Genomic DNA, 12,518 nt, shown 5'->3' with positions numbered 1-12,518 from the left:
AGATGCTTTAAAGTTTGGGGTGCCAGGAAGGAGATCTGATCGCTGTGCTTCTCCATCATCTTTCTTGTGTTCCTTAGAGAGGCATGATCTGCGTTTGTCTCCTTGTGCATTACACACAGATGCATTGTTAAGGCACCGGGCCCCAGATCTCCTCCTGAGGTCCAGCACCAAGGGCCTTCTGGTGGTTCCCTCACTGCGAGAAGCGAAGTTACAGGGAACCAGGCAGAGGGCCTTCTCGGTGGTGGCACCCGCCCTGTGGAACGCCCTCCCATCAGAGGTCAAGGGAATAAACAACTATCTGATGTTTAGAAGACATCTGAAGGCAGCCCTGTTCAGGGAAGTTTTTAATATTCCCCCCCCCAACACTTTTAAAAACTTTTTATTAAATACAGTTGTACAAGAACAACTATTTATTCATTTGCCTCACTGCGCAGTCTGGCATTTGGATTGGTGACTTTGATAGCAAGCTGAGCTGCTCTTTCCACAATTACCTTCCGATTCTTGGATGAAACATTGCGAGCAATCTCTGCACAATAGGACTTGTTGCTCATCATCAGCGCCTCCAGCTCTTTGACATTGTGGACAAGGAACTTTCTGAATCCTGAAGGCAACACGTGTTTTGTCTTCTTACTGCTACCATACCCAATGTTGGGCATCACGATTTGGCCCCTTGAACCTTCTGCGGACTCTGTTGTCAATACCTCTGGGCTTCCGCCAGTTACGCTTAATTTTGACATAGCGGTCAGGTTGATGGCGGATGAACTTCTTGGTCCTCTTCTTGACGATCTTAGGCTTGATGAGGGGTCTGAGGGCCGGCATAGTGTCTGCTAGAGAATGGCACCCGTGCAGGCAAAGTTTTTAATATTTGATGTATTTACCGTGTTTTTAATATTCTATTGGGACCCACCCAGAGTAGCTGGGGAAACCAGCCAGATGGGTGGAGTATAAATAATAACATCATTATTATTATTATTATTATTATTATTATTATTATTATTATTATTATTATTATTATTATTATCATCATCCTGCCTCTTCCACACAGATATGAATATGTGACAGGGTTCAGCGCCTGTGAAACCCCAGCTCTCCGTTCGCCTTCTTCCTCTCCCCCGAGGCCTCAAGTTGCTCCAACGCCCGTGCTTCAAGAAACTCAATGTACGAACAAGCAGCATTTAAAAATGCATTGCGGGAAGGGAGCTTGACCTTTTGCCGGCCTCCCCGCAAGATGAAAAGCGTCACCCACAGCAACACGTGATCGATAAAGCCGTGAACCCAGTGGCGCCGCCTGGCCCATCAAATTCTGTGCGCTTAAATGTTGAAACGGAGGCGCAGTCATGACCAAGGATTGCAGGGGGGGGGGAGAGAGGAAGAGAACGGGGGGGGGGGAGCAGCAGGGAAGCTGCAGAAAGGAGAGAGAGAGAGAGAGAGAGGGGGGGATGTTTTCTAAGATTTGGCAGTGTGATGGGTGGAGGAGGTCATCTTGCTTCTTGGCTGCCTACGGAGCGCAGCTCAACGGAGGCAGATGGCATTTATTTATGCTGAGCGGTGCCGACATGTTCCATATTCAACAGCAGCAGCAAAACATCACCTCGGTGCTTCGGAGGGGTCTTAAGATCAAGGAAGTCAGGCTGCAGGGGGAGCCCAGGAGTCTCTTCTGGGAAACAGAAAGGGGGAAGGCTGGCATCTCGGAAGAGAGATGGGAGAGGGTTGAGGAGAGGGCGGGGGAGAGAGAAAGAAGGAATAATGGGGTGGGGGGAGATTTAACGCCGGCATTTTTACGTCACCCTGGCAGATGCAAGCTCTGAGGAAGGCCTGGCGTAGCCTGTTGCAACGTGGAGAACCACACCAGGCCTAAACCTGTGCGACTTTCCGAAGAGATAACACGGAACATAAAATCATAGAATCATAGAATAGAATCATAGAATCCTAGAGTTGGAAGAGACCACAAGGGCCATCCAGTCCAACCCCCTGCCAAGCAGGAAACACCATCAAAGCATTCCTGACAGATGGCTGTCAAGCCTCCGCTTAAAGACCTCCAAAGGAGGAGACTCCACCACACTCCTTGGCAGCAAATTCCACTGTCCAACAGCTCTCACTGTCAGGAAGTTCTTCCTAAAGTTTAGGTGGAACAGAAATGTGATCTTTTTTGCAGGGTCAGCGAAAGAATTGGCAAGCCTCTGTGCAATACTGAACGCTTCAGCATCAGGTGAAAATGAATTCTAAGGCTATTACGTTGAGATGGCAGTAAAGGTTGCAAGGTTTTTGGCTGGGGAAGTCAGAATAAGGTCCACTATTTGTCTGTTGATTCAGAACCCTAAAGTGTGTTTTATATAATTGACTTATTATTTCTGTTCTTTGTATATCGCATTGGTCTTCTGTTGCTATGGCCGATGGCCGACACAAATAAAGATTCATTCATTCACTTTGAGTGCAGGTATGCAATCAGAAACATTATTGTGAGCATACTCTGTGGTCACTCAATACAGATGCAGGATCTCACCCTGGGTGAAGAATCTTGTGTATCCTGAAAAATCCCACTGTTCCTTTTTAAAAAAAAAGTAATTTTCCTTAAAAGTCAAGATGGGTTTCATGCTTAATCCACTTTCAGGAGGCTTTGGGTCTTGCAGGTCAGGGTGTCAGTTTCATGCGTTGGCCTCCTCTCATGTTTTGTGACAAATTGAATCTACGCTAATCCATACAAATTTGCTTGGTTTGCCTAACAGTGGCAGAATTCGGGTTTTCTTGGTGTAGAATCTGAGTTCTGTGTGATATGGAATTGTGATTATTTTTCAGGGCACTGGATCCACAGTGCTGAATGTGGTACAGTGGTACCTTGGTTCTCGAACTTAATCTGTTCCGGGAGTCCGTTTGACTCCCGAAACCATTCGAAAACATGGCTTCCGATTGGCTGCACTCAAGCAGAAGCTGCGTTGGACATTCGGCTTCCGGAAAACGTTCGCAAACCGGAACACTCACTTCCTGGTTTGCGGCGTTTGGGAGTTAAAACGTACGAGTACCAAGGCGTTCGAGAACCAAGATGTGACTGTACTTCCAGCCATACACCTGAGACCTGCTTCACACATGCATGTGTACTTCTGAGTGTCCCCACACCTGTTTGCCAAATGTGTGAACCGACTCCACTGGGTAGAATATATATATTTAAAAACAAATAGATAGCAAATAAAAGCCCAGTTGCTACTCGAGCCACACCCACGAGTTGGCACCCACCCCTGCCTCAGACATTACCGTACATATTTTGAAGAAGTGAGAAACCACAGCTCACTTCCAAACATTTCATCTACCAGATGACAAGGTGCTCGAGTTTCCTTCAAAGGGGGCTAGGATATATATCCAACGAGCTGTAAGAATTGCAGAAAGGGTAATTGGTGCTAGCTTGCCTACAATAGAGACAATCTATGCTACCCGAGTTAGGAAGAGAGCAGAGAGAATTGTAGCAGATCCTTTACATCCCGGTCATCATCTGCTTGATTTACTTCCATCTGGACGTCACTACAGGACTTCATATACAAAATTGGCCAGGCGCAGGAATAGTTTTTTGCCTTGTGCCATTAAATTGTTAAATTCGTAGTTGTGTAGCTGGAGGGGAGGTCAATTATGGGTGGGGTTTCTTTGCTTCTTTGTGTTGTGAGAGGAACAGTGTTTGTATGTTTACATTGCAATGTAGCAGAAACAAATTCCAAGTACTGCGTATGTTGGAAAATGTACTTGGCCAATAATAAATTATTCCTTATTCCTTATATTGGATTTGATATCCCACTTTATCACTACCCGGCGGAGTCTCAAAGCGGCTAACAATCTCTTTTCCCTTCCTCCCCCACAACAAACACTCTGTGAGGTGAGTGAGGCTGAGAGACTTCAGAGAAGTGTAACTAGCCCAGCCAAGGTCACCCAGCAGCTGCATGTGGAGGAGCGGGGAATCGAACCCAGTTCACCAGATTACAAGTCCACCGCTCTTAACCACTACACCACACTGGCTGATATATATGTTTCCAGTAGCACCTTAGAGACCAACTAAGTTTGTTCTTGGTATGAGCTATCATGTGCATGCACAAAGTGTGCATGCACACGATAGCTCATACCAAGAACAAACTTAGTTGGTCTCTAAGGTGCTACTGGAAGGATTTATTTTATTTTATATTTTGTTTTGACTATGGCAGGCCAACACGGCTACCTACCTGTAACTGATATATATGTGTATAGTTGCCTCACTGACTTGCCCAGAACTAACTATTAAATCTGTGGTGGGAACTGTGAAAGAAATCAAGATCTTCACTCTACCACCATTAGATTGCATGTCCTGATTCTCAATACTTACAGCGAAAAGACATTATGATTATGATTATTTTTCAAAAGGCCGGCAGGACCGAGAAAGCAGATTTTATGAAGTCGGTGGAAGTCCTTTTATGCAAATAACCGAAAGAGGAAGGGGATTAGAGGTTCTTGATGAGGTTGAACCTGGATGGAAGATGGCCCAGGTTAAAATGAAAACAAAATGAAAACCTAGAAGGCAAAGGAAGACAATAGATTTAGCCTGATGTCAAAAGCCAGCAAGGGGGGTGTAGCCACTGGCATGCCAGGATCCAGTCGGAGGCAGCGATTGTTTCTCTAGCTTATTAGTCACTCTGGGAAAGGGATTTGCAGGTTATTGTGGGAAAATCCTTTAAGCCACCAGCGGAGTCTGCCCTGGCAGGAGAAAACACAAACAGGAACCCAGAATGTAACCCTGCAAGGTAAGCACACAGAGAGGGAAGAGGGGATGCCAGTAGGAATGATGTTTCTTTCTTGGTGATAGGCGCACGGCTTAGATGTGGCTCGTATGGCCAAGGAGAGCTGTTTCTCTCTCTGCGTTTGTTTATTGTGGCTTCGGCGTGGCCTTGCAGGGCCGTGGCGTTGGAGAGAGTCTCAGGAAGGAGCAGGGCAGAACGTCACTGCAGGTGGCCGCACAGGTGTGGAAAGGTGTGGCACACCCTCCAAGGGTCCCTATTTTCCAGGGGCATCCCTGATATACAAAAGCTGTCCCGGTTTCTAGTTGGATCCCAGACATATCTGTCAAGTTCTCCCTTTTTTTTAAAGGGAAATTCTATTATGCCGAATAGGATTCCTCACAAGAAAAGGGAAAACTTGACAGCTATGATCCCAGAATGTCCCGCTTTCCCTTAGGACGTCCCTATTTTCATGGGAGAAATGTTGGAGGGTATGGGGAGGTATCCGGCCCCCGAGCCACCCGAAGGCAATCCTGTATAAAGAAGGTTTAAAAAAAATATGTTTATTGTTTTATCGTGTTTTTATATATGTTGGAAGCTGGGGGAACCCAGTAAGATGCGTGGGGTATAAATAGTAAAATTATCAGTGTGGAATGGGACGTCCCTATTTTCATCGGAGAAACGTTGGAGGGTGTGGTGTGAGTGCAATGCCCCGCATGCCGCCATGTGGCCCTGTGGGTTGCACAGACCGCATGGGGAAATCAGGGAACGCAGTTGCTCTGGGGAAAACCTCGCGTCCGTCGCCACTGCACTTTCTGACATGCAAGGAAGGTCTGCACCTGCTGCTGCTGCTTCCGGGAGGCCGAGGGAAAGACTTTTTTGTGGGGAGGGGGTGGTGTAATAAGCAAGAATAACATTATGCAAGTAAGTAGACCAAGTTTTCTCATGTCCTTTGCACACCACAAAAATAACATAAATAAATGTGGGGAAATGTCTGCAAGTGTTTCATTATTAGTGGTCAATGTATAAGTTCTTGGTTCATGAATTGGTTTAAACAATTAGGAAGAAAAGAGGGGGAAGGGGGATGAAATATACTCGGAGTCAAGTGTGAATTTCATGCTCTTTATTCTGCTCATAGTAGTGAGGAATGCAGTTCCCCCAAAATGTTTGCTTTATATACACTATTTACACAATGGGACCCACATGATTGGCTAATTCCAGGATACTCCTGTATTCCAATCGGAGTGCAGATTCACTTCCACCTGGAGCTGGATTGGGTGGCTCCTGCGGACCAATCAGACTGCTGCAATCTCAATCCTATTGTTCTGGGACCAGTCAGACTGCTGCAATCTCAATCCTATTGTTCTAGGACCAATCAGACTGCTGCATTTTGGATCCTATTCAACTCAGTACATAACAGGGGGGGAAGGCGAGTGGGGTGGGGTGGTTATGCTTCCATCCTTCTACTTTGTGTGTGTGGGAGGGGTTGTGTCAGTGTTACTTGTACAGGTTCTCTTACTATTCACTTGTTGTATTTCCTTGGTGGTGAGAGAGGTTGGGGGTGGCTTAGGGTGCGGTTGGTTGTCTTGGGTTGGCTGCAGTGAGGGTTGTTTTTGTGTGTGAGCCGTGTGTGTGTGTGTGTATTTTTGAATCGGGTTAGCCAGATTGATTTGTATGCTGTCGGCGGATTCTTGTTGTTGTCTTGTGTGGTGTTGTGCTTAAGAGCGGTAGACTCGTAATCTGGTGAACCGGGTTCGCGTCTCCCCTCCTCCACCTGCAGCTGCTGGGTGACCTTGGGCTAGTCACACTTCGCTGAAGTCTCTCAGCCCCACTCACCTCACAGAGTGTTTGTTGTGGGGTTGGAAGGGAAAGGAGAATGTTAGCCGCTTTGAGATTCCTTCGGGTAGTGATAAAGCGGGATATCAAATCCAAACTCCTCCTCCTCCTCCTCCTCCTCCTCCTCCTCCTCCTCCTCCTCCTCCTCCTCCTCTTCTTCTTCTTCTTCTTCTTCTTCTTCTTCTTCTTCTTCTTCGGCTGTGTATGTGATAAAGGGGTAGCCATACTGGGGTGAAGGCATCTTCTTCTATTTGTCCCCACGTCAGTTTCAGTTTGCTGGTTAGTTTTTCTAATAAGGCTGTTTCCCATACTATTTGACACCATTGGTCCATGCTTGCTCCTGACAGGTCTCTCCAGTGTCTGGCTATGATGTTTCTGGCTGCTGAGAGTAGGTGGGTCTCTGTCTTTGGGTGCCTCATTGCTTATTTTTCAGTGTTCAGTTATTATTTTCACAGGGCGCCACTTCCACTTCGAGAGATCCTCCCACTTTCATTTGTTTCTGCCTTTTCGGCTATACTCAACCCCAGCTGCTGCTACTGTATGTCACCTGATCTTTAAAACTTCTGATTTTACCGCTGTTTGTTTACCACCTTAAGGGTCCTGCTCAACAGACAGACAGGATCAAAGATGTCTTAAACTAAAATAAGTGACAGTTTGACACACAAATTAACAACTATGGAGGCGAGAGGGATTGTGGAAATCTGGCACCCAACTGGTTTCAGCAGGGAGCTCAAAATTTTGCAAAAATAAATAAACAGCGAGGCTTTGCAGCTGAAGTATCTTTAGCTCTGAAAACTCATATTTCAACTCAGAATGCAGATCAAATGAAAACTCCTTGCAGCCAAAGCAGAGGCTTCACTATTCTCAGGAGTTCCCTTGTTCGTTTCCCTGGCAAAACCCCACCGCCGCTAAATTAAGCACCAATCAACGCGCCTTGGTCAAAGAAGGAAGACACCGTAGCCTCAGGACCCTGTAAATAAACTGGGTGTCCTCCGATTAATGAGAGAGCCCAGTAGCACACAGAACAGTCACTACTGTGCTGGACAAAAACTTGCTTGTGTTGCGATGGGACCTCTTGGCTCTGAGAAAAAACACCGACTCTGAAAGCTTGCCTTGGGGGGAGAGCCAGAGAAGCTGAGATTTAAGAGCGCGGCTGCCAGGATGTTAATAATTCAAAGCCAGGCATCCAGGAGCCGAACCGGGAGAGATGGGAAACAGCTGGAAAGAAAGAAACTGGCACTTTCTGGAGATGCTTTGGCCTAGATTAGGCAGATGCCGGCATGGAACAACCTAAGGGAGGTGCAAACTGCAACAGGAATAGATGGCAAGGAATTCAAACTGTGTGCAGTTTACAAGTTGTGCTTCGGATGAGCCCCCATGGATCATAAAACATGCCCCTGTTTTCCAGGGACAGTCCCGGATTTATAGAAGCTGTCTCAGTTTCTGATTCGATCCTGGAATGTCCCACTTTTCCTTAGGACGTCTGCCAGGGATTTGCCTTCTCCTCGTGAGGAGAGCCCGGGGGGAGGTCCTACTTGTGAGGAGAGCCCAGGCGGGAGTACTCCTAGCGGGAAAAGCAAGGAAGGTGATCCTGCTAGTGGGGAGGATCAGGGTAGGGAACCTCCTCGAGAGGAGGTCTTGCTCAGGTACAGGGAGCCCCAGCCACTGCTGTCATCTGACTCCTCTCAAAGCCCATCGCCAGAGAAGAAGAGAAGAAGAAGAGTTTGGATTTGATATCCCACTTTATCACTACCCGAAGGAGTCTCAAAGCGGCTCACATTCTCCTTTCCCTTCCTCCCCCACAACAAACACTCTGTGAGGTGAGTGGGGCTGAGAGACTTCAGAGAAGTGTGACTAGCCCAAGGTCACCCAGCAGCTGCATGTGGAGGAGCGGAGACATGAACCTGGTTCCCCAGATTACAAGTCTACCGCTCTTAACCACTACACCACACTGGCTCTCCCGCGGAAGAGGAGGAGGAGCCGAGGGTCAGGGATGCTGGGCAGAGACCCAGCAACGCCAGCCAGAAGCGATCAGAGGGGGAGTTGCAGCTTCCGGCGCCAGCACAACATGGGGGGGGGGGGGTCAGGGGACACAGAAGACGTCGTTTCAGGGTGCCGAGGCTTTGGTGCTGGGTGGGAAACAGGAGAGGGGCACTTCCAGATTCTGCAAGTGACTGAGCGGTCATGTTTTTAGCTAGCTCTGCACTGTAAATAGTTATGCGCAATGAAGTAGTCTTTAGTGTAAGAGGACTCTGTCGTTACTCATGAGCAACACCATGGTGTACCCTGACAATGTCCTTATTTTCACCAGAGAAATGATGGAAGGTATGGAGTTATGTGACCCCCAAGCCAAGGAGATAAGTAATTATACAACCCTTAGAAGACATCAGAAGGCAGTCCCTTATAGAGAAGGTTTTGAATGCTAAATGTTTTATTATGTTTGTATAGATGATGGAAGCAACTCAGAGTGGCTAGGGCAACCCTGTCAGCTGGGCAGAGTATTATTATTATTAAACAGAACATCCCTATTCTCATCGGATAAATGTTGGACAGTAGGCATACAGGGAAAGAAGAAGGCATATGGGGCATCTAGGCTGGCTGAGCGAGAAAAAGACCCAGGGATGGAGATCAGAAGGATGGGGCAGAGTATAGGCAGTGTGCCAAGAGGCAGAAGCCTAAGGACCAGTTGGTGGGAAAGGCATCGAGCTGTAGAAAGCAGGGATCCAGAAAGTAAAGGGGTTTGGCTGGAGTCAGAAAAATGCAGGGTGGTTGCAGCCAAAGGAGCCTCGGGGCAGGAAAGGGCCAAGAGAAATAGCAGGAGCTGAGTTTCACTTAACTGATCTGAGCTAACCAGTCAAATCTCTGGAGCACCGGTTTTCTTCATTTTGGTTATATATTTGCTGAGCATCTTGGCCTGACGGCATTGCAGGCCCTGCATAAATATTAAATCGCCGAGGAGCGAAAAAGAAGCCTTCCACCCTTTGCGAGCGATGCTGTTGCTGTAGTGATTTAGGAAGGGTCCAGATGTTGGCTGGAAATCCTGCCTCTGGAGAAGCAGGATGAAGCGGGCAGGCAGGCTGTGTGAAGAAAACAGGCAATGAGAAATCTATTTGAGAGGATGCCAAGGGCGGCGGGGGGTGGGGGAGGGAGAGAGAGAAGCTCAGCTGCCGGGATTCATTCTCCGCAACCTTCCCTCCTGGATAGCTACCGGTAGGTGTTTGTGGCTTGCTGTAATTGACTTAGTGTAAGAACATAAGAGACCTGCTGGGTGAGACCAAAGGTCCATCTAGTCCAGCATCCTCTTCTCACAGCCAGGAGCACACAACAAGAACAGGAGATGCTCTTCCCACTTGGGTACCACTCTATTCTGTCTTGGTCAGGCCACACCTGGAATCAGGGATGTCTTAGCCATTGAGGCTACTGGCACAAGGTGCCATGGCGCCAAGGCCTGAGGAGGGCACCTGCGCCCTCCAGCCCCGCCGGCAGCGCCGCTCTCACCCACCTCTTCTTGGGCTGCGGACGTGGGGAGGCCGGTGGCGAGCCTCCCGTGGGTGCTGCAGCCAGGGCTCCCTGGACGGCAGTGCCATGCCGCCACTTCGGCCAAGCAGGCGGAGGCGGAGGTGGAGCATAGCTGGCAGCGCCTCCACCCGCCCCTCCGCGCCCTCCGGCTACCCGCTGTGCCTGGCCCTGCCCAGCAGAGCGCGAGGGGCACAGAGGGGTCTTCGCACCAGGGCACCGGTTTTACTTAAGTTGGCCCTGCCTGGAATACTGCATCCAGTTCTGGGAACCACAATTTAAGAAGGATGTTGACAAGCTGGACCACGTGCAGAGGAAGAAAACCAAGAACAAAGCCTGATGAGGAATGGTTGAAGGCTGGAAGAAAGGAAACTGGGAGGAGATATGATAGCCATCTTCAAATATCTCAAGGGCTCTCACGTGGAAGATGGGGAGATTGGGGTGGTGTGCAACAGTATTTAAATATGGGTTTTATCAGAATAGGCACATTTAAATACATAATTTATCTCTACAAATACATTTCTCAATGAATGCTAAAATACGACGCATTTATACATTTTGTTGAGCTGAGGACTGTGCTGCAAAATCGGGAGAAGTACAAAACCCGAAGGATAATTACCTTCCAACGCATGTGCAAGTCCAGGATCTGCAAAATAGGTCAGCTGGTGTAAAAATGTGGATCAGACTAAATTCTCTGCCATCCCTAATTGCAACAGGGAAAGGCAGCACTTGCAGGAAACTGTGTGGGTTATATTCTGGGGTTGGATCCTACCCGATTATGACAACGGATGGTAGACATCCCAGAGTCAAAATACTAGGTGGGCACTCTGTAGCCTTTGAATCTGGTAAGTTTAATGCCCCTTTGTCGCTAGATAGGGGACCCTTGTCAGCTCGAAGGTCAAATTCCCTGTGGGGAAAATTGGGGGGGGGGAGCATATGCCACAAGTGGGCGTGGCCAAAGGCAAAGTGGGAGGAGCAATGCGTGCAAGATTTACCTTTGTACAGCCAGCTAGTTTGACGCTCTCATTGGCCTGATGCTGCACGCTCCCTTGAGCCAGGGGCGTCGCTAGCCACCGGGCTGCTGGGGGCGGCAAGCCCAGTGGCACCCATGGGGGCGGGGCGTCGCTCCGTGCGCATGACGTCTGCGCACGGAACAACGCCTCCGCGCGGGCCAGTTGGCCCGCCCCTCTCCCGCTGCGCTCCGTGAGCGGAGCCGTCCCGGGGAAAGGAGAGGGGTTGGGCCAGCGGGCCTGCCCCTGTCCTTTCGCCCCGGGCTCCGCTCCCTGAGCACAGCGGGCAGGGAGCGGCGCGGCGGCGCGTGGGGAGTGATGGGAGGGGCCGCCGCTTGTCACCCCACGTGCCGCCGTTCGTTCCGTCGCCCCGGGAGCAGCAGCACCGCACACACTGTGCGCCGCTGCTGCCGAGCGAGCACCCCGTCCGTGCAGCGCTGCTGCTCCCGGGGTGACGGAGGGAGCGGCGGCGCGTGGGAGTGGTGGGAGGGGCCGCCGCAAGTCACCGCCACGCGCAAAAATGTTACGCCCACCTAGGGGCGGTACGAGGGGCGGCCCGCCCCCACCCCGCCCCCACCCTACGACGCCCCTGCCTTGAGCTAAGATATCCCCAAAGTTCCCTGGGAAGAGGGATTTGGGAATAACTTTCTGGTGGGAAGAGCTGTTCAGCAGATGGGCAGGATGGGCTAGCAGCAGCTTCTCCGCTATAGCGGAGAGGTGCAGCTTGCCCCCTACACCACCCCCCGGCTCCCGCTAAAGCAGGCTTGGGCGGGGTGCGGGGTGTGGGGCGGGTGAGCAGCAGCTTCTTCGTTCAGCAGAGAAACTGCTGCTTGCCTCTCCACCACCCCCACCTCCCGCTAAAGCAGGCTTTGGCGGGGGAGGGGGGCACCAAAGGTGGTCTGCCTAGGGCGCAAGAAACCCTAGCACCGGTCCTGTTGATGCTCTCATTGGCCTGATGCTGCACGCTCTCTTGAGCTAAGACATCCCCAAAGTTCCCTGGGAAGAACTTTCTGATGGGAAGGGCTGTTCAGCAAAGGAACTGATTCCTTCAGAAGGTGGTGGGCTCTCCTTTGTTGGTTTTGAAGCAGAGGTTGGATGGTCATCTGTCAGCGATTCATTATCTGAGATTCGTGCACTGCAGGGGGTTGGACTAGATGACCCTTGAGGTCTCTCCCAACTCTACAATTCTACGATTCTATTGTGAAACCAATCTGGGGATTGAAACGCAGCGTGGGGGGAAAGGGGGTCTCCTAACAACCCTCAGTCCCTTAACAAACCACAGTTCCCAGAATTCTTTAGGGGGGTGGAAGCCATGACTGTTTAAAGGCGTACAACGGTAATCTTTGCAGTCTACAATCTTCTCAAATTTTCTATGTATTCTTATTTTCTATCTTTACAAATTTTCTTCTATCTAATGCTTCACATTTTA

At 49.6% G+C, this 12,518-nt stretch overlaps 1 pseudogene; it reads right to left on the bottom strand.

Annotated features, from left to right (window-relative positions):
• Window positions 1-374: 374 nt before the first annotated feature.
• LOC117047817 lies at window positions 375-836 on the bottom strand (annotated as a pseudogene).
• Between the last annotated feature and the right edge of the window lie 11,682 nt (window positions 837-12,518).

The sequence above is a fragment of the Lacerta agilis genome, chromosome 6, assembly GCF_009819535.1.
Source record: "Lacerta agilis isolate rLacAgi1 chromosome 6, rLacAgi1.pri, whole genome shotgun sequence".
NCBI classification, from domain to species: domain Eukaryota; kingdom Metazoa; phylum Chordata; class Lepidosauria; order Squamata; family Lacertidae; genus Lacerta; species Lacerta agilis.
Note: the sequence above shows the minus strand (reverse complement) of the source record. Positions and strands in the feature narration are given on the sequence as shown.